Here is a 24,292-nt window from a genome sequence, read left to right on the forward strand (position 1 = left end):
TAACACCAGGGGTGAAGGGCGGCAGATGGGGGAATCAGCGAGGGGGCTCCAGGACTACTCACCAGAGACCAGCGGGGAGAGCACGGGTCCTCCGCTGCCCACACCCACCCTGCGCAGAAGACTTCCGCGCAGGGAGAGTAGGCGGAGACTTGGCGTCAAAGAACTTATTTGCTGGAAGAAGTTCAAGAAACGCCCACTGACGGATTCTGCCAGCGACTGAAACAGCCACGAAGTGAAGGGCTGTCCAGACAGAAAGGGTTTAACCAGGTAACCTAGCCAGGAGTGGCGGCAACTTATGCACGAGCAACCCCTATAAACATTACAATATATGTTTGTGTTTTTTGGCCACATGTGTCTCTTGACAACAAATCACATCATAGTTTTTATTCCTCAAAACTTTCTCTATTTTATTCCTTTTAAATTTTTCATTTAGACCATTTACATTCCAGGACAAAAAATTCAAAGACATTATTAAAATTAATTTATATTTGTTCAATTTGAACTTTCAAACTTGTGTTTTGGAGCTTCCGTTCCCTGTATATTCTTACTGTATATTCGGCTGGAATATATACTCCAGCCGCCTTCCTAGCACCCAGCTCAGCTTGCTCCTGCCATTTCGCCCATTTCCCACAGTTTTATCTTACCTGGAACATGTATAAAACCCGTTCTGAAAATGCATTTTTAGTGTTTTAAAAAACATTTAATTTTCCATAAAGCTCACCATCGTCATCTAGTGTCACATTGTATATTGCACTTAAAACGTTTTATTTGCAGCTGCACAGCTGAGTCCTTAGTCCTCAGGGCAGAATTGTTCAACAATGTCCTTGCAACTCTTCCAAGGACATGATGTTTGGTTTTTAAAATATTGTCCCGCCTTTGGAGATTAGTAAAGAGTAGGATTGTGGGGGGTCAGTACCCAGCTTGTTCCCATTCAGTGGCAGGTTTTCCCAGGGAGAAGCAAATCCTCTCAGACCCATGCCTGGAAAGCACGGGCCAAGCAAACAAGCGTCTCCGTGAGCCCAGTGGCCGGCTTGGCTTCTAGCTGCATTTGAAGAACCTTCTCCAGCAGACTGGACTTCCTTGCAGCCAGGTGGAAGCAGCACCTCTTCAGAGATGGGGCTGGCCTGCTCCACGTGTGTTTGGGTCTGTGTGTTTTAATAACTACAAATGTTTTTCTAAAGTGGGAGATATTATTTGCAGCTGACCTTATGGTTCTAGAAACCACCCCCACCCCCCTGCATCACCTGCCTTGAATGCAGAAGGTCCTGAGTTCAATTCCCACTCCTTCCTGAAAGCCTGCAGAATGGCTGCCTGTCATGTAGCCCAGCCGTTCTCTAACTTGGGTCTCCAGATGTTGTTGGGATTGTGGGACATATACTGTATTTTTTGCTCTATAAGACTCACTTTTTCCCTCCTAAAAAGTAAGGGTAAATGTGTGTGCGTCTTATGGAGCGAATGCAGGCTGCACAGCTATCCCAGAAGCCAGAACAGCAAGAGGGATTGCTGCTTTCACTGCTCAGCGATCCCTCTTGCTGTTCTAGCTTCTGAGATTCAGAATATTTTTTTTATTGTTTTCCTCCACAAAAAACTAGGTGCGTCTTGTGGTCTGGTGCGTCTTATAGAGCGAAAAATACAGTAATCTTTTTTATTTGATTTTCAAAAATATAAGCATAAGCATAAAACAGTACAAAATCCAGATATCAAGATTACTCTGAATCTCCTGACTTCCCTCCTTCCATGGGCCCTTTCGGTTCTATTTTCAACTGCATATCAGTACTTCTCCAATTTTTCATCTTCCTAAGTTATCTATGGCGTGCTCTGGTTCAGGGGGTCACACGACTAAATGACTAAACAACAACAACAAGTTATCTATATTTTCTGTTACAAGTGTATTTAAAATCCTGCTAATGTTTTGACCTGTTTACAGTGATTTTGTATATACATTATAAACATTTCTCATTCTTTTTAAAATTTCTTGTCTTCTTGATTCCCAGATAATTTTGCCATTTTGGCATAGTCCATCAGCTTGATTTGCCATTCTTCTCTGGGTGGGACTGTCTCTTCCTTCCATCTCTGGGCTGGTAACATCCAGGTGGCCGTTGTAGCATACATGAACAATTTCCTCTGGTCCTTTGGGATTTGGTACCTATAATTCCTAATAAAAAGGCTTCTGGTTTTTTAACAAGAGTTATTTTGAACATTTTTTTCATTTCATTTCATTATAGATCATTTCCCACAATTTTTTATTTATATTACAGGTCCACTACATACGATAAAAGGTACCTTCTTTTTCTTTACATTTCCAGCATATATTGGGTACTTGTTCTGTACATTTTTGCTAGTTTTAAAGGTAAAGGTACCCCTGCCCGTACGGGCCAGTCTTGACAGACTCTGGGGTTGTGCGCCCATCTCACTTAAGAGGCCAGGGGCCAGCGCTGTCCGGAGACACTTCCGGGTCACGTGGCCAGCGTGACAAAGCTGCATCTGGCGAGCCAGAGCCGCACACGGAAACGCCGTTTACCTTCCCGCTGGTAAGCGGTCCCTATTTATCTACTTGCACCCGGAGGTGCTTTCGAACTGCTAGGTTGGCAGGCGCTGGGACCGAGCAGCGGGAGCGCACCCCGCCGCAGGGATTCGAACCGCCGACCTTTCGATCGGCAAGTCCTAGGCGCTGAGGCTTTAACCCACAGCGCCACCTGCGTCCCCTTTGCTAGTTTTACTGGGGTCAAATACCACTGGTACATCATTTTCATATAATTTCCTTTCAATAAAGAACATGCCGTAAATTTCAGATCTATTTTCCATAGCCTCTCCCAGTCTGTCATTTGTATATTATGTCCCACACCTTTCGCTCATTGTATCATCACAGATTTGACCTGTTCATCTTTTGTTTCCCATTCCAGGAGCAAATTATACATTTTTAACAATGTAATATTATCTCCTAAAATCTCTCTTTGAAATCTTGATAACTCATAACTAAAACGTTTCTTTTTATCATTTTTTTTAAAAAAATCATTTAATTGATGGTGTTGTAGCCAAACTATTACCACCCCTTCAAAATCTTTTAATTTTACCTGGTTTTCTACCTCAGTTAACAGCTCTCAATACGTTGGCCAATTAGTCCTCATATTCACTTCATTGAAAGATATTGTTTCTAACAGGGAAATCCACCATGGTGTTTTTTGTTCTAATAAGTCTTTATACTTCTCCCACACTTTAAAAATTGATTTTCTTATAATATTATTCTGAAAGCCTTTGTGTACTTTCACCTTAAAGGTAAAGGTAAAGGGGTCCAGTCATGGCTGACTCTGGGGTTGCGGCGCTCATCTCACTTTATTGGTGAGTGTCCCACGGGGCGAAATGGGACGTACCCCCCCCCCCCTTAAGCTCAGGATTCCAGAACTAACAACTGTCAGTTGGGAGGGACGGAAGGCAAGGACCCACAGACCAGGTGGGGCTCGCTAGCTTGGGGAGGAGGTGTGTGATTCCTCAGCTGTAGTAGATGCAGGACAGTTGAGGCTCACATGCCTCATCACCGCAGAAGCTATCACGGGAAAGCTGTCCTGTCCAGGCCTGTGTCCTTTGGCTCCAGTTGGGAGTGAAACGGATGACGTCTGATTTTTGGCAAAATATTTTTTTTTTAAAAAATATGATTTTCAAGTTTATACATTTCAATAATTTTGCAGTCATTTTAACATTTCAAAACTTGACTTCCTTCCCTCTCTTTCTGCAGTTCCTTAAATTGATTCTTCATATCTTATGCATATCCAAATTACCTTAATTTCTTCATTTATGCATCTGCTTTAAATATATAATCTTATTAAACTGCAGGTTATTCCAATAATCCTGCCAATGTTCTTATCTGTTTACAGTTTGTAACTATTCAATAAACCATTTCCATTCTTTTATTTAAAAATCTATTCACTTGCTCCTAGAAACGGTCAGCATGCGACAGAGGCCACATCCTGGGAACGGCTTTGACTGGCCACCTAAACCAGGTGAGGGCAGCCAAGGAGTCTCAAATGCTCAGGAACTTCCCCTGTGTGCAAAGACCGGCTCCAGCAGATTGAGCGGACAAGACCAAGCGTGGGCCCAGTGGTCAAGAAGGTGGTTTCTGCAATGCTGTGGAGGGAAGTGAGGGGCAGATGGGGCTCATCCACCTAGAAAGATAGCCCATCGAGAAGGAAAACTCTGATCCTAATTTGCCTTGTGGGATATCTTTGGGAGCTGAAAAGGCTAAGGAGTAAACCCTACACAAATCTGGAGTGGAGTCCCTCAGGCGGTTGGATGGCGCCGTTTACAACTCCTTCTGACAACTCCTGCAGCCCAACTGGTGCCTAACTCTGCTTTCCTTGGAGACACATCTGCAAGGCCATCTGGGAAGCCCAGGACCTTCAGACACACTGCCCAGGCTTGCTCCCTGGAGAGGTCACTTTGGGACTGCTGACACCCTTGCTTGACTTTTGACCTCACCCCCGGAGGCGCACTCCATTACTTCTCAAGACAGACAAATGCCAACATTAAAAAACTATTTGAAAGAATTTTTTTTCATTCACAAAAGACAATCTGGCATGTGATTAGGACAGTGGTTTTCAGACAACGGGTGACACGTTTATTGATCCAGTCTCTGTCTTGTCTTTGCACATGCTCAGTTCCATCTAGGAGCAACAACAAGGGAAGGAGCCAAACTGTTGACTCCTGCAGCGAGACTCAGGATTTCCACTCATGCTCACAAACGTAGGAAAAAGCACCGCCTAGGATAAAAGGATGATCACAAAATAGCATGTTTGTAAAGGAACTTGATTACAATAATAATAATGATTTTTATTTTATTTTTCTATTTGGGTTTGTGGGGAAGGGGGGGACTGGGTCTTGGTGGGGAGGGAGATCTGTGCTGGAGTTGCTGGCCTCACTGCTGTCGCTGCCCAGAAGAGAAAAGAAGAGAAAAGATTTTTAACCTTTCCATTTATTATTATGTTGACAACCCATCTTTCCTTCAAGGATCTTCAGGTGGCTTACGCTATTCTCCCTTTCTTTAATTATATTTACTTCCTCATTCCATTTCTCTTCCAATAGCTCTTCCTCCTCCTCCTCCTCCTCGCAGACCAGGGGGTGGATTTTAGGGGCACGACAGCAGGAGGCCAGCAGCTCGCACAGCCTGCCACACTGGCCATTCTCTTTTTCAACAGCCTTTGAGAACTACTGAGTAGGCATCTAGAGTGTCAACTGAACAGGCATGTGGATCAGCTAGTCACTGGGCACAGTCTATTCTTTTGGAGGGGGCTTTCCCCAGTTTCCATTTATAAGAAGTTTGAAAGGTTGCCTCTTTATAAAGTCTGTTTCCTTGTGACAAGAGACCACACTGGAGACTCATAGTGTTTTTTTGAAATATATAAAGGTAAAGGGACCCCTGACCATTAGGTCCAGTCGTGGCCGACTCTGGGGTTGCGGCGCTCATTTCACTTTATTGGCGGACTGGTCATGTACAGCTTCCGGGTCATGTGACCAACATGACTAAGCTGCTTCTGAACCAGAGCAGCACACAGAAACACCCTTTACCTTCCCGCCGGAGCGTTACCTATTTATCTACTTGCACTTTGTGCTTTCGAACTGCTAGGTTGGCAGGAGCAGGGACCGAGCAACGGGAGTTCACTCCGTCATGGGGATTCGAACCCCCGACCTTCTGATAGGCAAGTCTTAGGCTCTGTGGTTTAACCCACAGCGCCACCCGCATCCCTTTTATTTATTTATTTAGATACTTGGGTTTTGGGTGAAGGGAGAACTGGGTCTTGGAGTGGGATAGAGCTGTACTGGAGCTGCTGCTATCACTGCCTGGAAGAAAAATGAAGAGAAAAAATTCTTAATTTTTTCATTGATTATTACATTGATGACCCATCTTTCCTGCAAGGATCTCCAGGTGGCTTGCATTATTCTCCCTTCCTCCCTTCCTCATCCCATCATTGAACTCTTCTTGAATCAGGGAGCTGCCTCCCCCCATCCCAGTGATCCAGATTCTCTCTGGCCTCCCTGTTCCTCAAGAACAAAGATCACCATCTCTCGCCATCTATATTGGCATCGGTGGCATCCATCCCCTGGTCGCTTGGTCTTACATTAATTGTTTTCACCTTCACTAAAGATTCCTTCTGATCTTCATAACCATCACTTCATCCTCCCATTTCTCTTCCAATTTCTCTTCTTCCTCCTCCTCCTCACAGACCAGGGGATGGATCTTTGGCACGTGACAGCAGGAGACCAGCAGCTCACGGAGCCAATCTTTATAAACTAATCTAACCATGACATGGTTCCCTACGTTTCTGAATCTTGAGGGATAGTAAAAGAAACAGAATGCAGAAGGAATTAGGAATCCTACTTAGACTTTATATGAAGAAAGTCTCTTCATTACACCAGAAAACGTATTTCCTTTCTCACAAACTACCTCCTCAAACTAAATATGCTCATCTTTAATTTTATATTCCCTCTCCTCTTTTGTCCAGTTCCGCGCCTCCTTTCGCCGTTTTAATTCTCCAATTAGTCCAGCCATTTCTCCTAGACCATGCTATGCCATCTTTGCCATCTTTATAGGTTAGTGTTTAATATAAGTTCAATATTAAAAGGGTTGCCTTCTCTTTTACTTTTGTTTTCCAGTAACTTCCACTCTTTTACCACAAACAGCGCTGACATTCCAAGTCTTTTAACTCAGTCTCTTTTGCTGGGCTCACGCCACTTCAAAGTAATAAACAAGTTAAGTCCATGAATTCTGCTTCTTTTAATGGGCTAGTACTATTGCAGAGTGAAATTTGAATCTGTCTTCCTTTTCTTACTGGTACTTGTTAGAGAAATCTAACAAGGAGGAGTTATGCTAAGACCAGACCATGTCATTACTGAGGAGGCAGGTTTAGTCGTTGTTTGAGGACTATCCCTGCCTCCAGGTCTGGTCCTGACTGGAAGGATACAGTAATCAGCAAGGGAAACCCACATGACCTGAAAGTGTTGCTGTGCAATGCCAGGTCAATGATGAATAAAACCACTGCCATCCACGACCTGATTGTGGATGGAGGATTTGACCTGGCATGTGTGACAGAGACCTGGTTGGATGAAGCAGATGGGCCTGTCCTTGCCGCTGCTTGCCCACCAGGTTTCTCTTACGCACAGCAACCCAGGTCATGTGGGCGGGGAGGGGGGTTGCAGTGATTTTTAGGAAGTCATTAGTCTGCACCAGGCGTCCTATTGGGAAGACCCAGTTTTCTGAGTGCATCTGGAAGTTGGGCAATAGGGGCAGTACAGGATTCCTACTGGTGTACCGACTTCCCAGCTGCACCAAGGATTCCCTGCCCAAGCTGCATCAGGTCGTGGCGGATATGCTCCTGGAGACACCTAGCTTGGTTGTCCTGGGGGATTTTAACATCCATGCCGACACGACCTTACAAGGGGCCGCTCGGGACTTCGTGGAAAGCATGGCCTCCATGGGGCTGTCCCTGAATAAGTCTGGCCCAACTCATAGCCACGGACATGCCTTAGACTTGGTGTTTACCTCTACGGATGTTGGTGATCTGACATTAACTAAAAGCGAAACAAAAGAAGTGCCATGGTCAGATCACTTCCTGGTGCAACTGGACTTCTCCGCAACCCTTCCCCTCCGCAGGGAGGTGGGACCGATTCGGATGGTCCGTCCCCGCCACTTAATGGATCCAATTGGCTTCCAGAGAGTGGTAGGGGATGCTTTATCCCATGTTGATGGCCTTTCAGCTGATTCCCTGGTGGCACGCTGAAATGCGGAGTTAACCAGGGCTATTGACTGTCTGGCTCCGAAGCGCCCTCTCCGATTGCATGGAGCCCGGACAGCCCCGTGGTTTTCCCCGGAGCTGAGGGTGATGAAACAATCGTTGAGACGGCTAGAGCGCCGGTGGCGGAAAACTCATTCTGAATCAGACCGGACACGGGCTAGAGCTCAGCGTCAAGCCTACCAAGTGGCAATGGTGACGGCGAAGAGGGCCTTCTTCGCCGCCTCCATTGCATCTGCAGAAAACAGCAGCAGGAGACTTTTTCAGGTGGTTCGCAGTTTATCGGAACCACCTGTACCACCGGGGCCTGGTAGGGACCCCAAGATCTCCTGCAATGCTTTTGCAAAGTTTTTTGCAGATAAAATCGCTCAGATTCAGAAGGAGGTAGACTCCACAGTGGGATGTGGACAGGCTGCTTGGACGAGTGAAACCAACCACCTGTCTCCTTGATCCTTGCCCATCCTGGCTGATAAAAGCGAGCCAGGAAGGGCTGGGCGCTGGGCTTTGCGGGGTGGTGAATGCTTCCCTCTGTGAGGGAGCCTTCCCAGACCCGCTGAAAGAGGCGGTCATTAAACCGCTTCTTAAAAAAACATCTTTAGACCTGGCCAATTTGGCCAACTATCGCCCAGTCTCAAATCTGCCATTCTTGGGAGGCGGTTGGAGGTTGGATGGCGGCTAACAGATTGAGGTTGAATCCTGACAAGACAGAAGTACTGTTTTTGGGGGACAGGAGGCGGGCAGGTGTGGAGGATTCCCTGGTCCTGAATGGGGTAACTGTGCCCCTGAAGGACCAGGTGCGCAGCCTGGGAGTCATTTTGGACTCACAGCTGTCCATGGAGGCGCAGGTTAACTCTGTGTCCAGGGCAGCTGTCTACCAGCTCCACCTGGTACGCAGGCTGAGACCCTACCTGCCCACGGACTGTCTTGCCAGAGTGGTGCATGCTCTGGTTATCTCACGCTTGGACTACTGCAACGCGCTCTACGTGGGGCTACCTTTGAAGGTGACCCGGAAACTGCAATTAATCCAGAATGCGGCAGCTAGACTGGTGACTGGGAGTGGCCGCCGGGACCACATAACACCGGTTCTGAGAGATCTGCACTGGCTCCCAGTACCTTTCCCAGCACGATTCAAAGTGTTGGTGCTGACCTTTAAAGCCCTAAACGGCCTCGGTCCTGTATACCTGAAGGAGCGTCTCCACCCCCATCGTTCAGTCCGGACACAGAGATCCAGCGCCGAGGGCCTTCTGGCGGTTCCCTCATTGCGAGAAGTGAGGCTACAGGGAACCAGACAGAGGGCCTTCTCGGTAGTGGCGCCCGCCCTGTGGAACGCCCTCCCATCAGATGTCAAAGAGATAAAGAATTACCTGACATTCAGAAGACATCTTAAGGCAGCCCTGTTCCGGGAAGTTTTTAATATGTAATGCTGTACTGTTTTTAACACTGATTGGGAGCCGCCCAGAGTGGCTTGGGAAACTCAGCCAGATGGGCGGGGTATAAATAATAAATTATTATTATTATTATTATTATTATTATTATTGCTTATGGTTATGTATAATGAGAAAGATTTCCAAAATATTTAAGATAAAATCTCCCGTTCTTTACTCTTTATGTGCTAGTCTTTGGGGTCTGTTTCTGAGCAGTTCACTTTGTATAAATAAGTCTCACAGACCCTCTTCTCCTCAAGCTCTCCTTGTTAGCTTAGTTCAGTAATTAACGGGATTGAGAAAGTGAGAGATTTTGCTGCCGTTCTTACCATTTGGGACTTTGAGGCTTGCTGCTGAGGATTGCTCGTGTCCTTGCGTCTAGGTACTCTCTGTCGACTCCCCTCCTGGTTAGGACGTGGGCTTCGAAGGGTTCCTTTTTTGACGCTGCTGGACAATGTCAGCCCTGGGCCACGCCCAGAGCCTTTTTGGGGGTTGTGTAGCCTCCGCGTTGCCCCCCAAAGTTCCCTCTAACAGCTGCTAGGCACAGAGAACCCGTGAAGCACATCCACAACGGAGGGCGGAAAAACCAGAAGCCCTTACATACCAGGTTTGGGAGGGGGATTTGGTCTGCGATAGGCTTTTTCCGTAGGGGCACGGGTGGCCACAGAGCCTAGGGCTTGCTGATCAGAAGGTCGGCAGTTCGAATCCCTGCGATGGGGTGAGCTCCCGCTGCTCGGTCCCAGCTCCTGCCAACCTAGCAGTTCAAAAGCACAAAGGGGAAGTAGATAAATACCGTATTTGCACTTTTCCCCCTCCAAAAATTAAGGGGAAATGATCAAAGCAGCAGAAATAAGAGATGATTGGATCCCTTTCTGAGCTCGAAGCACCCTAACCCTAACCCAACAAAAATTTAAAATTCGGTTTTGTAATTTGGAACTAATGTGATTTGATTGGTTTGCTAATAAAAAATATTTTTATAAAAAAGGGGGGGGGAAATGTGTGTGCGTCCTATGGAGTGAATGCAGGCTGCGCAGCTAAGCCCAAAGCCAGAACAGGGAGAAGGAGTGCTGCGCAGCGCACCGTCTCGCTGTTCTAGCTTGGGGTTAGCTGCGCAAAGCCTCCGCAGGGCAGCGGGGTGAAGGCACCCTGCCGCCCTGCGGAGGCTTCAAAGGCCGTCCCCGAAGCCAGAACAGCGAGGCGGAGCGCTGCACAGTGCTCCATCTCACTGTTCTAGATTGGGGATGGCTGCGCAAAGCCTCCGCAGGGCAGCGGGGTGCCTTCATACCGCTGCTCTGTGGAGGCTTCAAAGGCTGCACTCCGTTGGCTTCAGGCAGCTATCCGCAAGCTTTCGGAGCGCAGCAGGAGTTCCCTCTGCTCTCCGAAGGCTTGCGGATAGCCGCCTGAAGCCTGGGGAGTGAGAGGGGTCAGTGCACACCGATCCCTCTTGCCCTCCAGGCTACGCTTCGCTGGAGAGGTGCTGCACAGTTTTCCCTCTCTGCGCAGCACCCCTTCAGCGAAGCGGGAGGAGAAATGGAAGGGGCATTTTTCCCCCTGTTCTCCCTCTCCTATGGTCCTTATGGTGCTTCTTATGGTCCGGTGCGTCCTATAGAGCGAAAAATATGGTAGGTGCCGTTCTGGCAGGAAGGTAAACAGCCTTTCTGTGCACTGCTCTGGTTTCGCCAGAAGCGGCTTAGTCATCCTGGCCACATGACCCGGAAGCTGTACGCCGGCTCCCTCAGCCTATAGAGCAAGATGAGCGCGCAACCCTAGAGTCGTCCTAACGGTCAGGGGTACCTGTACCTTTACCTAGGCCTTTTCCAGATCTGCCTTACTGCCCTATGTTTCTAAATCTTGAGGGAGAGCAAAAGAAGCAGAATGCAGAAAGAATTAGACATCCTACTTACACTCAAGAAGAAGAAATCTTCATTTTGCCAGAAAACATCATTACTTCTCACAAACCACCTCCTTTCTCCTGAACTATCCTCAGATAGTTGCTCTTCCCAAAGTCCTCAGCCAAGTCACTCAGCAGGGGGACGTGTCACAATGGAGGCCCTGACCCTGTTGCTTTAGCTACCTTGCTTAACAATGTGAATTGTTCCCCTTAACATTAATTTTTCAAATATATCTTCCAGTGGGTTTTTTAAAAATTTATTTAGGAAAGATCTAGAGCTGGCTTCATCCAGCACGGTGCATTTCTGGACAGGACAGGAAACACCTTGCAAACACACACTTTTCAACATGGCGGTGTCACCGAGGAAAAACACTCCTGGCCTAGACTATGGCTGCTGTTTCTCAATTAATAGTAAAAATGACCCTTCTCAACATCCTGTAATAATCTGTCCAGTATTATGATGGACAGGAGCAGGACTTCACCCTTAGACCTCCTCATCCCCCTATTTCCTTCTGTTTCTGCCCAGTGTCTTCTGCCAATCAACAGCTTTCCTTAGGTTGCAAGGAAGTGAAATGTTATGAGTTTCTTGGTGCCAGGCTCCCCTTTGCCATGAGTTTCTGGGTGCCAGGCACTGAACCCCTGGACACTGAACATCTGGGGAATTGATTTAAGCTGTACCCTAAGCTCTACATTTGATTGTTGGTTATTAAAAACTGATTGAAACCATTTTATTTCATTCACAAAAGAAATTTTGACATGTGATTATGATAACAGTTTATATAATAAAGGTGACACATTTATTGATCCTTTTTGTAAGTTATTATTTGTCTACTTTAATGTATTTATATATATATTAATCAGTAAGGGGGTGGGGTGGGAGGCAGTTTTGCATATGAAACTGGTGGATGGCTGTCATTAATCCAGATCAATTTCATAGAATCATAGAAACTTATAGTTGGAAGGGACCCAAGGGTCATCTAGTCCAACCCCCTGGGATGCAGGAATCCCAGCCAAAGCATCCATGGCAGACGGCCATCCAACCTCTGCTTAGTAACCTCCAAGGAAGAAGAGTCCACCACCTCTCGTGGGAATCTGTTCCAACGCCAAACAGCCCTTACTGTCAGAAAGTTTTTCTGAATGTTTAGTTGGAATCTCCTTTCTTATAACTTGAATCCATGGGTTCGAGTCCTACCGTCTAGAGCAGGAGAAAACAAGCTTGTTCCCTCTTCCATGTGACAGCCCTTCAGATATTTGAAGATGGCTGTCAGATCTCCTCTCAGTTTCCTCTTTTGCAGGCCAAACCTACCCAGCTCCTTCAAGTGTTTCTCTTCCATCTTAGTTTCCAGACCCTTGATGGTCTTGGTTGCCCTTCTCTGCACACATTCCAGCTTGTCAACACCCTTCTTAAATGATGGTGCCCAGAACTGGACACAGGACTCCAGGTGTGGCCTGGCCAAGGTAGGAGAGAGTAGGACTGTGACTTCGTTTCATCAGGACCCTGGACTTCCATAGCTGCAACCTAGAACAGCATTAGCATTTTCTGCTGCTGCGCATTCCTTGTGGCTGAGGCTCAGGGTAACGCCCCCGGGACCTTTCAGTTCATGGCGTCCATGGAGGCGCAGGTCAGTTCTGTGTCCAGGGCAGCTGTTGACCAGCTTCATCTGGTATGCAGGCTGAGACCCTACCTGCCTGTGGACTGCCTGGCCAGAGTGGTGCATGCTCTAGTTATCTCCCGCTTGGACTACTGCAATGCGCTCTAGGTGGGGCTATCTTTGAAGGTGACCCAGAAACTACAACTAATCCAGAATGCGGCAGCTAGACTGGTGGCTGGGAGTGCCCCCGAGACCTACATTGGCTCCCAGTATGTCTCCAGGCACAATTCAAAGTGTTTTTGTTTTTTTAAATTTATTGAACATTTTCAAATATAACAGAAAAAAAGAAAAATAAAACATCCATTTTATAACCTTATTTTCATTAATATTCTTTCAGGACTTCCCTGCCCCACCACCTTTTGTATTCCAATTTCTTCAAATAGATTCAGCAAATTCTTACCCCAAATTTTAAACTTATTATAATTAACCCAATGTTAACAGTGTTTTTCCATCCCCTAAAATCGACCCCGCTCCCTTCCACGAGTTCCCCTCTTTAATATGCAGAACAGATTAAAAAAAAAAGAAAAAAGGAAAGAAAAAAGAATAAAGTATAATTGAACACCCTTTGGATTCCAAATCCCCCCCCCCTTTCCCAGTTGCGTTCCCCAGTGTCCATCAATGCCTGCTGTCATCCTGGAGATCCCACATCTAGGCCAAAATCCTTCACAAGTCCACTTTGCCGTCTTTTTAAAAGTCTTTGCCGCCTTTTTGGTCATCTTTAATTTCGAACGTCCAATCTTGGAAGAACTCTATCTCAAAAAGGTCCATTTTTTCCATCCAGATCTCTATATTTAAGAGCAAAAACTCCAATCTTGTTTCTTTAGGCCTTTCAAATCTGGATGTCCCAAATGTTCCCACTTCCAGCTTTGTCCAATTCTTGTTGTTCATGTTGTTCTTGATATTCTCTCTCCTCAGTTTCCTCTAGTTTCATTTCCTGCTCCCCTGCAAAAATGTTCTAATTCCAAAAGCTTCTAAATCCTCTACAGAGGCTTTGTTATTCAGGAACCAAACTTTATGTCAAGTCCCTTCCATTCTTCAATAGATAAATATATTGTCTCCTTTAGTGTAGAGACCTCTGTAGACAAAATAGTATTCCATTTCTGCAGTTTCCCAGGAGATAAAGAGTCCTATTCAAATTCCATACCAGCAATACTTGTAGTGTCCCACAGCCCCTCTAGAGGGATTATAGTAACTCAGTTTCCTTCCAGATCACACCCAACAGTCAAAGTAACTTGTTATTGCTTATTTTAAACAGTTAATATCCAATTTGTAACGAATATAACCGGCAAAGTCCTCGTAACAAAGTTCTCTTTTTATTCTTCAGCTTTGACAGCTCCTTTGACAGCTGTCAAAGCCTCTTTTGCTCCTCTCCCGGCGCTCTCGCGAATCGCTCCCGGCTCCCGGGGGGGGGGGGGTTGCCTTTTAGCTCACATTCTACTTTTTCCTCCAGCCCAATCTTATAGTTTTCCATCGTGAAGTTAATAACTTTATCAAAATATGGTAGCACTCGATCTTAGTTGTCAAATCCTTTGCTTTAGATCCTCTACAACCGGGGGGGAGACTGACTTCCTTTTTGCACCTCCCCCGCTCGCTACGAATTTAATTTTTTTTTTCTTTTTAAGTCCAGTTTCCAATTACTCACGGGTTGTTCTTTTTGATCCAAATTTTCAATAGAAGAAGTCAGCGCTCTCCGCTGAATGGCATGCGGCTTCGCTCAGCAGGGGAAGCGGAGGACTCATAGTACCACACACACACACCCCCGGCACCCGCTCCGCAGCCTTTAAAAAGGCTCCTTCGCGGGTCGGGGGGGCGCAAACGGTGCCCGCTGAGTCACCATGCCCATGGTTTTTGAGGGTCCCCGCGTCACAATTCAAAGTGTTGGTGCTGACCTTTAAAGCCCTAAACGGCCTCGGCCAGGATACCTGAAATATACTCAGAGTCTGGCAGATGAAGGTGATGGACTATATGGAACTGGCGGAAATGACTGGCAGAATCCGAGACCAGGGAGAAGAGTCGGTGGAGGAAGACTGGAAGAAATTTAAAGACTATCTACAGAAACATTGTAAAATTAATGAATGTTAGAAGGATGTTGGAATGAGGTTATGTGGTTTTAGCAGAAATGTTATAAAGGTCTAGGAAAAAAACAGACTGTTAATTGGTGAAAGGAGGGAAAGTAAAGTTACATTACATTAAGATAAATTACAGGACAAAAATTGGAAAAGATGGAAAGGATTTGCTGAAATAGTTAACCGAACTAGAATACAAAAAAGGGAGGTGAGAGGAGGTCAATGAAACAAGCAAATGAAAGATAAGTTATGGGAAGATTCGCTGTGTTTTTTAATGGATTTTATTTTTCTGTATTTTTTTTCTTTCTTTTTCTTTTTCTTTCTATTTTCCTTATTGTGATGTGTTGTTTTTGTGTACTTTTTCTTTTTGTAACTTTTAAAACTTTAATAAATATTATTTTAAAAAAAGAAATATACTCAGAGTCGCAAAGTGATTTCATGCTCTTTATTCAGCTCATGGTGGTGAGGAGGGAATGGAAGTCCCCTCAAAGTATCTGCTTTATATACATTATTTACACAATGGGCTGCACGTGATTGGCTACTTCCGGAATTCTCCTGTAGGCCAATAAGGTTGTGGATTCACTTCTATCTGGAGCTGGATTAGGTGGCTCTTGCCGACTAGTCATACTGCTGCATTGTTCTAGACCAATCAGACTGCTGCATTCTGAATCCTATTGTTCTAGGACCAATCAGACTGCTGCATTTTGGATCCTATTGTTCTAGGACCAATCAGACTGCTGCAGTTTGGATCCTATTCAACTCAGTACATAACACCCCTCCCCAGTCCTGCCCGGGAGGTCGCATTCATAGTCCTCAAGGTACGCCAGCGGCCTGCATGTGCATTGCGGCCTGGGGTGTTCCCTGGTCTGAGGTTCAGGTTCTGGCTCATGTTCCAAGGATGCTGGCTGTGATGGGGCCGTTTGGTCTGGCGCAACCTGCTCGCTCAGTCATGGTTCTGGTTCGGGTGTCCTTTCGGCCTCGCAGGTCCTCTCTGTGTTTACTGATTCTGCCTCTCCTGCTGGCCCCTCCTGTTCTATGGGCCTCACTGCCCCACTGTTCCCTTGGGACTCCTCTGACCTGTCCTCCTCCTGGTTTTCTCCCAGGAATCATTGCCGTATCTGCTCGCAGTGACGGCACCAGCATTGCCCCCCATCCGTTAGCACCTCGTACGACACAGGGCCAGTGACCCTAGTGACTGTGGCAGGTACCCATGCTGGGCCTGCCCCAAAATTCTTTGCGTACACTGGGTCCTGGGCCTTGAAGGTCCGGGGTTTCCTCCCTTCCCCCACCACTACCTCATCCTGAGCTCTATCAGGGTGAAGGCGGTCCAATCTGATTGCAAGGCGCCGACCCATTAGTAGTTCAGCGGGGCTCCGGCCAGTCGTTGAGCTGGGGGTGCTGTGCTGTGCTAGAAGGAATGTGGCAAGGCGGTACTCCCAAGCCCCTTGCGTCATGCGGTGAAGGGTGTCCTTGGTGGTCCGCACCATGCGTTCTGCTTGGCCATTGATGGCAGGGTGGAATGGCGCCGAACGGATGTGGCGGATGGCGTTCTGCGCTGTGAAGGTTTGGAATTCTCCTGATGTAAATGCAGTCCCATTGTCTGAGACGACAGTGTCAGGGAGCCCGTGGGTTGCAAACAGCCTGCGTAGTACCCAGATGGCTGCGGACGTAGAAGTGGATGGTACCAGTGCGACTTCCAGCCATTTGGTGTAGGAATCCACCACTATGAAGAATGGGGTCTGCTTTTCGGGGGCAAACAAGCCAAGCAACGGCTTGTGGTCAGTCACCACGGTGAAGAGCCGCCCGTACAAGAAATCATAGAATTTTTTTTATCCCTTCACGATTGCCAGACCCTCCTTGTCGATTTGCGAGTAGTTCCGCTCGGTTGCATTGAGTATCTGGGAAAAGTATGCCACTGGTACCTCTCTTCCATCAGGGAGTTGGTGTCCCAGGACAGCGCCAATGCCATAGGACGAGGTGTCGCATGCTAGCACCACTGGCAGCCTCTCGTCGAAGTGTGTCAAGACCGAGTTTGAGAAAAGCAAGTCCTTGACTGCCTGGAATGCGGCCTCATGGCGCTGGCCCCACACCCAAGGGGCCCGCTTGTCCAGGAGTCTGTGTAGGGGCTCCGCTACCGCCGCCTTGTGGGGAAGGAAGGAATGGTAAAAGTTCAATAGTCCCAAGAAGGCCTGAAGTTCAGTCTTGTTATTGGGCGCTGGGGCATCACAAATGGCCCGTACCTTGTCCCCAGTTGGGTGGACCCCTTCTGTGTCCACCATAAATCCCAGAAAGTCCACCTGAGGCACTCCTAGTAGACATTTTTCCCGCTTCACCTTGAGACCCGCCGTCTGGAAACGGTGCAGAACGGTGCGGAGGCCGTCCTCAAACTCCTCTGGTGTGGGCCCGGCAATCAACACATCATCGAAGAAGGGGGTGACACCAGGAATCCCTTTAAGGAGAGAGTCCATTAGATTCTGAAATATGCCTGGTGCCACGCTGACACCGAATTGCAGCCGCTTTACCCTGAACACTCCTCTGTGCGTCACAATAGTCTGTGCCTCTGCTGTGGCCTCATCTACTGGCAGCTGTTGATATGCTTGGGCCAAGTCCAGCTTGCCAAAAAATTTCGACCCAGCCAGGGTGGCAAGGACATGGCTGACCACTGGCACTGGGTATGCGTGGGCCGTGAGGGCCTTGTTTATGGTACATTTGTAGTCTGCACAGATGCGGACCGAAGCATTCCACTTGTAAGCTAGTGTGGTTCACCCCGGTGACGGCTAGTCCCAGTGGTCCAAACCATGCCAAACCCAGTAAGCTAATGTAGGGGCCCTTGACCACAAGCAAGTCCAGTTGCCACGTCCGCCCTCGGTATTGCACCCTGAAGGTCCCCACCCACATTGTGGGGATCTTGCGTTTCTGGAAGTCCTGGAGGGTGAATGGGGCCGGCCTGAGTTTGGGGCCCCCAGTAGGACACAGTTTCCTTAAGGTCCTTGCCGAGATTATGGATAGAGTTGAACCCTTCTCAAGCTCCATGCGGCATGGGCCCCCCTCTATCTGTACCTCTACATAAATTTTCTCTACGTTGGGGTGGGGCAACTGGTATACCTGGAAGTCTGTGAGCTCCGTCGAGTTGCCTTGGTGCGTTGGGCCCCGGGACCTGGGGCTCTTGGATTGGCCATCTGATGCCTGGCGTCGGGTGGGCCGAGCCCGACACACCCGGGCGATGTGTCCCAATTTTCTGCACTGCCTGCACTCTGCATTGCAGAAACGGCAGGTCCTCCTCTCGTTACTTTCTCCGCAGCTTGTCAGTTCCCTCCTTCTTGTCGAGGCAGCTGTGGTATGTGGGCTGCTTGAGTGCGCTGCTGTACTCGGTGCACCTCCTCCCTGTCAGATCCTGAGTCGTCGGTGAGGTCTTCGTGGTGAACCCTCGGTTGGGATGGCAGGCTCGGCCATGCCTCTTGTGTCGACCTCTCGGCAGCTTCCATTGCCAGGGCCTCCTCCAGAGCGACCTGGAACGTTAGGTCCTTCTTAGTGTAGAGGCGTCGTTGCAGCTTCTCATCCTTCAGGCCACCGACGAGGCGGTCATGAAGCATGTTCTCCAGCTCTGAGAAGTTGCAGAACCGGGCAGCTTGGCGGAGAGAGGTCACAAACCCAGTTATGGTTTCCCCAGGGGCTTGCTGCTTTGTGTAGAAGGCATTTCGACGAGCCACCACTGAGGGCTGTGGCGAAAAGTACCCCTTCAGCTGTTCCATTATTGTTTTGTATGGAACAGTAGCGACGTCTTCAGGCACAAGGAGAGCCCGGGCAATCTCAAACGTCTCCTCTCCGCAGACGCTGAAGAATATCGCCCTCTTCTTGGCGTCTTCTTCGTCGGTGACCCCTTTGGCTTCTAGGAGGAAGGTGAAACGGGAGGCGTATGCTTGCCAGTCTTCAGATGCTGGGTTGAACAGCGAGAAGCTGCTGTCGGTTGCCATTCTGAGTTCCTTGTGTCCCGGAGCTGAAGCCTGGATACACGGTGCGAGGCAGCGGTGCGGCAGGTGGCGGTGCTGCAGTGCTGTGTGTGGCAGTCAGCTCAGCGGGATCTCACCTTCGTCGCCAGTGAAATATATTCAGAGTCGCAAGGTGATTTCATGCTCTTTATTCAGCTCATAGTGGTGAGGAGGAATGAATGAAAGTCCCCTCAAAGTATCTGCTTTATATACATTATTTACATAATGGGCTGCCCATGACTGGCTAATTCCGGAATTCTACTGTAAGCCAATCAGGTTGTGGATTCACTTCTATCTGGAGCATGACTGGGTGGTTCCTGCCAACCATTCATACTGCTGCATTGTTCTAGGACCAAGCAGACTGCTGCAGTTTGGATCCTATTCAACTCAGTACATAACAATACCTGAAGGAGCGCCTCCACCCCCATCGTTCTGCCTGGACACTGAGGTCCAGCGCTGAGGGCCTTTTGGCAGTTCCCTCCCTGCGAGAAGCCAAGTTACAGGGTAGTGGTGCCTGCCCTGTGGAACCCCCTCCCACCAGATGTCAAAGAGATAAACAGCTACCTGACATTTAGAAGACATCTGAAGGCAGCCCTGTTCTGGGAAGCTTTTAATGTTTGACAGACTATTTTATTTTAATATTTTGTTGGAAGCCGCCCAGAGTGGCTGGGTATAAATCATAAATTATTATTATTATATTATGATGATGACTGTGAGGTGTTACAAGTCATTAACTTCAAGCCACACGGCCATGCCTTTGAAGACACAAACCATCCCAGCTTTTCAGAGCTGGATATCATGGCTTCTTTAATCTTTGTGTAGTGCTCCACCATGTGGCTGAATCATATAAAGCACTGACTTTTACATATCTCTTGACCTCTAATTGCAAGAAGATCTCGTTAACTTGGATTATAATCTTTATAAATTGGAGTTGTGGAGCAGGTCCTCGAGAGTGGGGGGGGGGCTCCCACCATTCCTCCTCAGTCCAGCCCCTGACAACCATGTGGGTTACGGCGTCGAGGGCTCATTTTGTGGGGTGATGTGAAACGTAGTGTTTTCACCCCCAAACCTTGCAGGGGGCATTCTCTGGGTGTTTGGTGCTGCTTTGGAGTGAATCAGACAATGTCTGACTTTTGGAGAAATTGGGATCCCGTGAGTTAGGGAGCCAAAGGTTCATTTTTGGGGGTGCCATGAAATGTGGGGTTTTCACTGCCAAACATTTCAGGGGGTCTTTAGCAAGGGTTTGCCGTTGCTTTGTTGTGAATCCTAAGACATCGGGTTTTCAGCAAAATCGTGGCCACCATAGCTATCCTGACAGATGATTTGGCCTGTCACCCTTGTGTGGAAGCAAAGGATGAGATTCCCCTGCTACTCTCCCTGGGGTCTCCAATGTGGTGCACCCAGCCTCCACACACACTATCCCTATGTTGGGAAATTTGGGGGTGGTTTGTGGGGATGTTATGTACTGAGTTGAATAGGATCCAAAACGCAACAGTCTGATTGGTCCTAGAACAATAGGATCCAACATGCAGCAGTCTGATTGGTCCTAGAACAATGCAGCAGTCTGATTGGTCCTAGAACAATGCAGCAGTCTGATTGGTCCTAGAACAATGCAGCAGTCTGATTGGTCCACAGGAGCCACCCAATCCAGCTCCAGGTGGAAGTGAATCCACAACCTGATTGGCCTACAGGAGAATCCCAGAATTAGCCAATCATGTGCAGCCCATTGTGTAAATAATGTATATAAAGCAGATATTGTGGGGGAACTTTCATTCCTCGCTACTATGAGCTGAATATAGAAGCATGAAATCCACTCTCGACTCCAAGTATATTTCAGGGGAAGAGCTGTTTGGGATATTTCCTGCTTGTGAATTATTGGTTTGTGTGTGTGTGTAAAACACATGCCTAAAGCTTTAAATCTGGGACGGGCATGGAAGTTCCGAGGTGGGCCACCATGTGGCACTGCAGGCCACGCTCCAGCTGCTGCTGCTGCTACAGGTGCCAGTAAGTCTCGCATTTTCAACCTCTTCCTCCTCCATTACACTAGCTAAATGATTCATTGCTGGACTCCCATCGCTGAGGCCAAATGTACCTTTACCGAGCAAAATATCCTTTCGAATTATACATCCAGCACATGGAACCTGACAAAGGGGCAATACGAGTGGACTCTCTGTGCCCTTAACCACAGCAAAAAGACTGATACTGGTGAGCTGGAAAAATAAAAATGTGTCTCCCTTCTATGATTGGATTGAAGACTTCTACAAACTCACCACATATGAACAACCTGCAGATAAACGCAGACTTGCCATGGACAAATTGAATGATACAGTGGTACCTCGGGTTAACATACACTTCAGGTTACAGACTCTGCTTGTAGCCTTTTTAGCCTCGGGTGAGAAGAGCTTTGCGCTTTGCGCCCGGGACGGGGAAATGGAAGTCAACAGACACTCAAGGAATAGTTTCAGAGAAAAAGCTTTATTCTGCCATCTGGGGTGGCAGAAGGAGCAAGTGTGATAGATTCACCAAACAAGCACGAGTTCACGGCCATTTGCACAGAGTATATATTCCCCTCCCAGTTCCCTCCCCTTTCTCCTCCTCCTCAAGAGTCCTGCCCCATGACGAGTTTCCTGAGCATGAACAGAAAGCTTCCTGTCTTGGGACTCTTTTGGACTATTGGCACAGTTCCCGGAAAGAAAAGTGGCAAGTTGAATGTACCTTTTGGCAAGGTCAGCTACCCTGAGAAGCGACCTTGGTTACAGCAGAGTGAAATGCTTCTAATGCTTAGCTAATGCCTTTTAGCTGCTGAGAAATTGATTTTGAAAAGCTTTGAGAAGCTTTGAGCCTGCTTTTGGGGGGGATGACTTCAGGCCTAGGTGGGGTCACCTGTCCTCGCCTCCTTCATGCTAACCCAGAAATAATACCTCGGGTTAAGAACGTTGCTTCAGGATGAGAACAGAAATCGTGCTCCGGCGGCGCAGCAGCAGCAGGAGGCCCCATTTGCTAAAGTGGGGCTTCAGGTTAAGAACAGACCTCCAGAATGAATTCAGTTCTTAACCTGAGGTACCACTGTATATGGAATCCATTCTTTCAAATACTGTTCTTCTTTGGTGATCATTTATAGCCGAGTAATACTGTCTTCCGCGAACACGGTCTTAACAGTGAGTCCGTGACTGTGGAGGCCAATTCTGGATCCCCACGTCCTTCCACAGTGGGGACATTGGATTCCGGGCGGGAGTTGATCACTGTGAGGGTTTGCCAAGCGTGCCTTCCTCTTAGCACATGTCTTCTTTTCGTCCTGAGTTCAAGCGTCTTCAAAGCACATGACACCTTTGGTTAAAGCTGTTCTCCAATTGGGGCACTCGTAGGCAAGTGTTTCCCAGTTGTCAGTGTTTATACTATATTTTTAAAGATTTGCCTTGATAGAGTCTTTAAACCTCTTTTGTTGACCACTAGCATTACGCTTTCCATTTTCAAGTTTGGAATAGAGTAGTTTCTTTGGAAAACAATAATCAGGCATCTGAACAACATGACCAGTCCAGTGAAGTTGATGTTGAAGAATCATTGCTTCGACACGGGTGATCTTTGCTTCTTCCAGTACAGTCATACCTCATGTTACCTTTGCTTCATGTTACCTTTTTTCAGGTTGGGTCCTGCGGTGACCCGGAAGTACCGGAAAGGGTTACTTCTGTGTTTCGCCACTCGCGCATGCATAGAAGCGCTAAATCGTGTCAACATGATTCATGGTGTCAACATACCTGTGATGTGTTACAAGTCATTAACTCCAAGCCTCATGGCCATGCCTCAGAAAACAGAAATCACCCCAGCTTTTCAGAGCTGGCTATCGTGGCTTTAATCTTTGTGCATTGCTACACCTGATGGCTGAACCATATAAAGCACTGACTGTATCTATTTTCACTGCCAAATGTTGCAGGGGGCCATTTTCCGCAGTTTGGCGCTGCTTTAAGTTTTCGGTTAGAGCATCAGGTTTTCGGTCAGAGTGCCAAAGGCTCATTTTGTGGGGCGCTGTGAAACGTGCGGTTTTCACTGCTAAACATTGCACGGGCCATTTTGCCAGTGCTCGGCGCAGGAATCCCTTTCACATAATATCTTATACATTTTAGACAGCACTTTTACATTATGCAACAGGTCTCTCTCCAGTTGTGATACTTGGCAAAATCTTGATCCTGAGAGTTAGGGCGCCAAGGGCTGAATTTGTGGGGTGCAGGAAAACATAGTGTTTTCACTGCCAAATGTTGCATGGGGCCTTGTTACAGAATATGGCTCTGCTTTGGAGTTAGTCGGACAACCCCAGATTTTTGGCGAAATCTTGAAACTACTGTTTAGTGTGCTGATGGCTCATTTTTTTTGCGGGGGGTCAGGAGCTGTAAAACGTATTTTTACAGGGGCTCTTCCTGGAGTATCTTGAAACTACTGTTTAGTGTGCTGATGGCTCATTTTTTGCGGGCAGGGGGAGGGGAGCTGTGAAACGTACTTTTACAGGGGCTCTTCCTGGAGTTTGGCACCGCTTTGGATTTAATCGGATAATGTCATATTTTTGGCAAAATCTTTACCCTGCAGGTAAGGGTGTCGAGGGCTCATATTGTGGGGCACCATGAAACGTAGTTTTTTCACTGCCAAATATCACATGGGGCCTTCTCCAAGCATTTGGCGAAACATAGTGTTTTCTCGACAAACGTTGCAGAGGCTTTCCCCCGCAGCTTAGCACCCTTTGTTATGATTCCGCTGACCTTGGATTTTTGGCGATATCTTAACCCAGCAGGTTAGGGTGCTGAGGGCTCATTTTGTGGGGTGCTGGGAAATGTAGTGTTTTCTTTTCCCCAAAAATTTTTTTATTGTTTTTTTCACAAAAAATTAAACACACAAATAGACAAACAAACATAAATCATAACCTTATTAAGACTAATCTAATTAACATTTGTTAAGTGACTTCCTCATATATCCCCCTGGTTGGATTTCAGTGCATATCATTTTAACGGTTTTCCAAATCAGTATTCTTATAAAATTAACTTAATCACTTAACATCTTTCTTACTTACCAGTTCAGTATTAAACATATTAATTCATCACATAGTACATATTTACATCCTAAGCCTATCTGCTATATGCAAGCTTTTTCCAATTAATTTAACTTAACATGTTTAACTAAATAGTCATTAAATTTCATCCATTCTTCCTGGTTCTCCTCCTCCTTCTGGTCGCGGACTCTTCCAGTCAGATTGGCTAGCTCTGAAAAATCCATCATCTTCATCTGCCATTCCTCTACTGTAGGGACTTTTTGTGCTTTCCAATTCTTAGCTAACAAAATTCTTGCTGCAGTTGTGGCATACAAAATAATTGATATTTTATTCTTGGTTTCTTCCCTTGTCAGATGAATCTGGAAATATATTTTTGCCATTCTTTGAAGCATCCAGCACTGCTTGTCTCCGGGATGGATTGAAATAAAAAAAGCATTCTTGGCCATACATTCAT

The 24,292-nt window shown here is 47.2% G+C and overlaps 1 protein-coding gene across 1 annotated transcript in view; it reads right to left on the reverse strand.

Annotated features, from left to right (window-relative positions):
* LOC310847712 (uncharacterized protein) overlaps nt 1-24,292 on the reverse strand; it is a gene marked incomplete at its 3' end in the record, with an annotated part of 137,242 nt that overhangs the window by 102,273 nt on the left and 10,677 nt on the right. The gene's annotated exons all lie outside the window — the stretch shown is intronic.

This window comes from Podarcis gaigeae, assembly GCF_964106915.1.
Source record: "Podarcis gaigeae genome assembly, chromosome: 6".
NCBI classification, from domain to species: Eukaryota; Metazoa; Chordata; class Lepidosauria; order Squamata; family Lacertidae; genus Podarcis; species Podarcis gaigeae.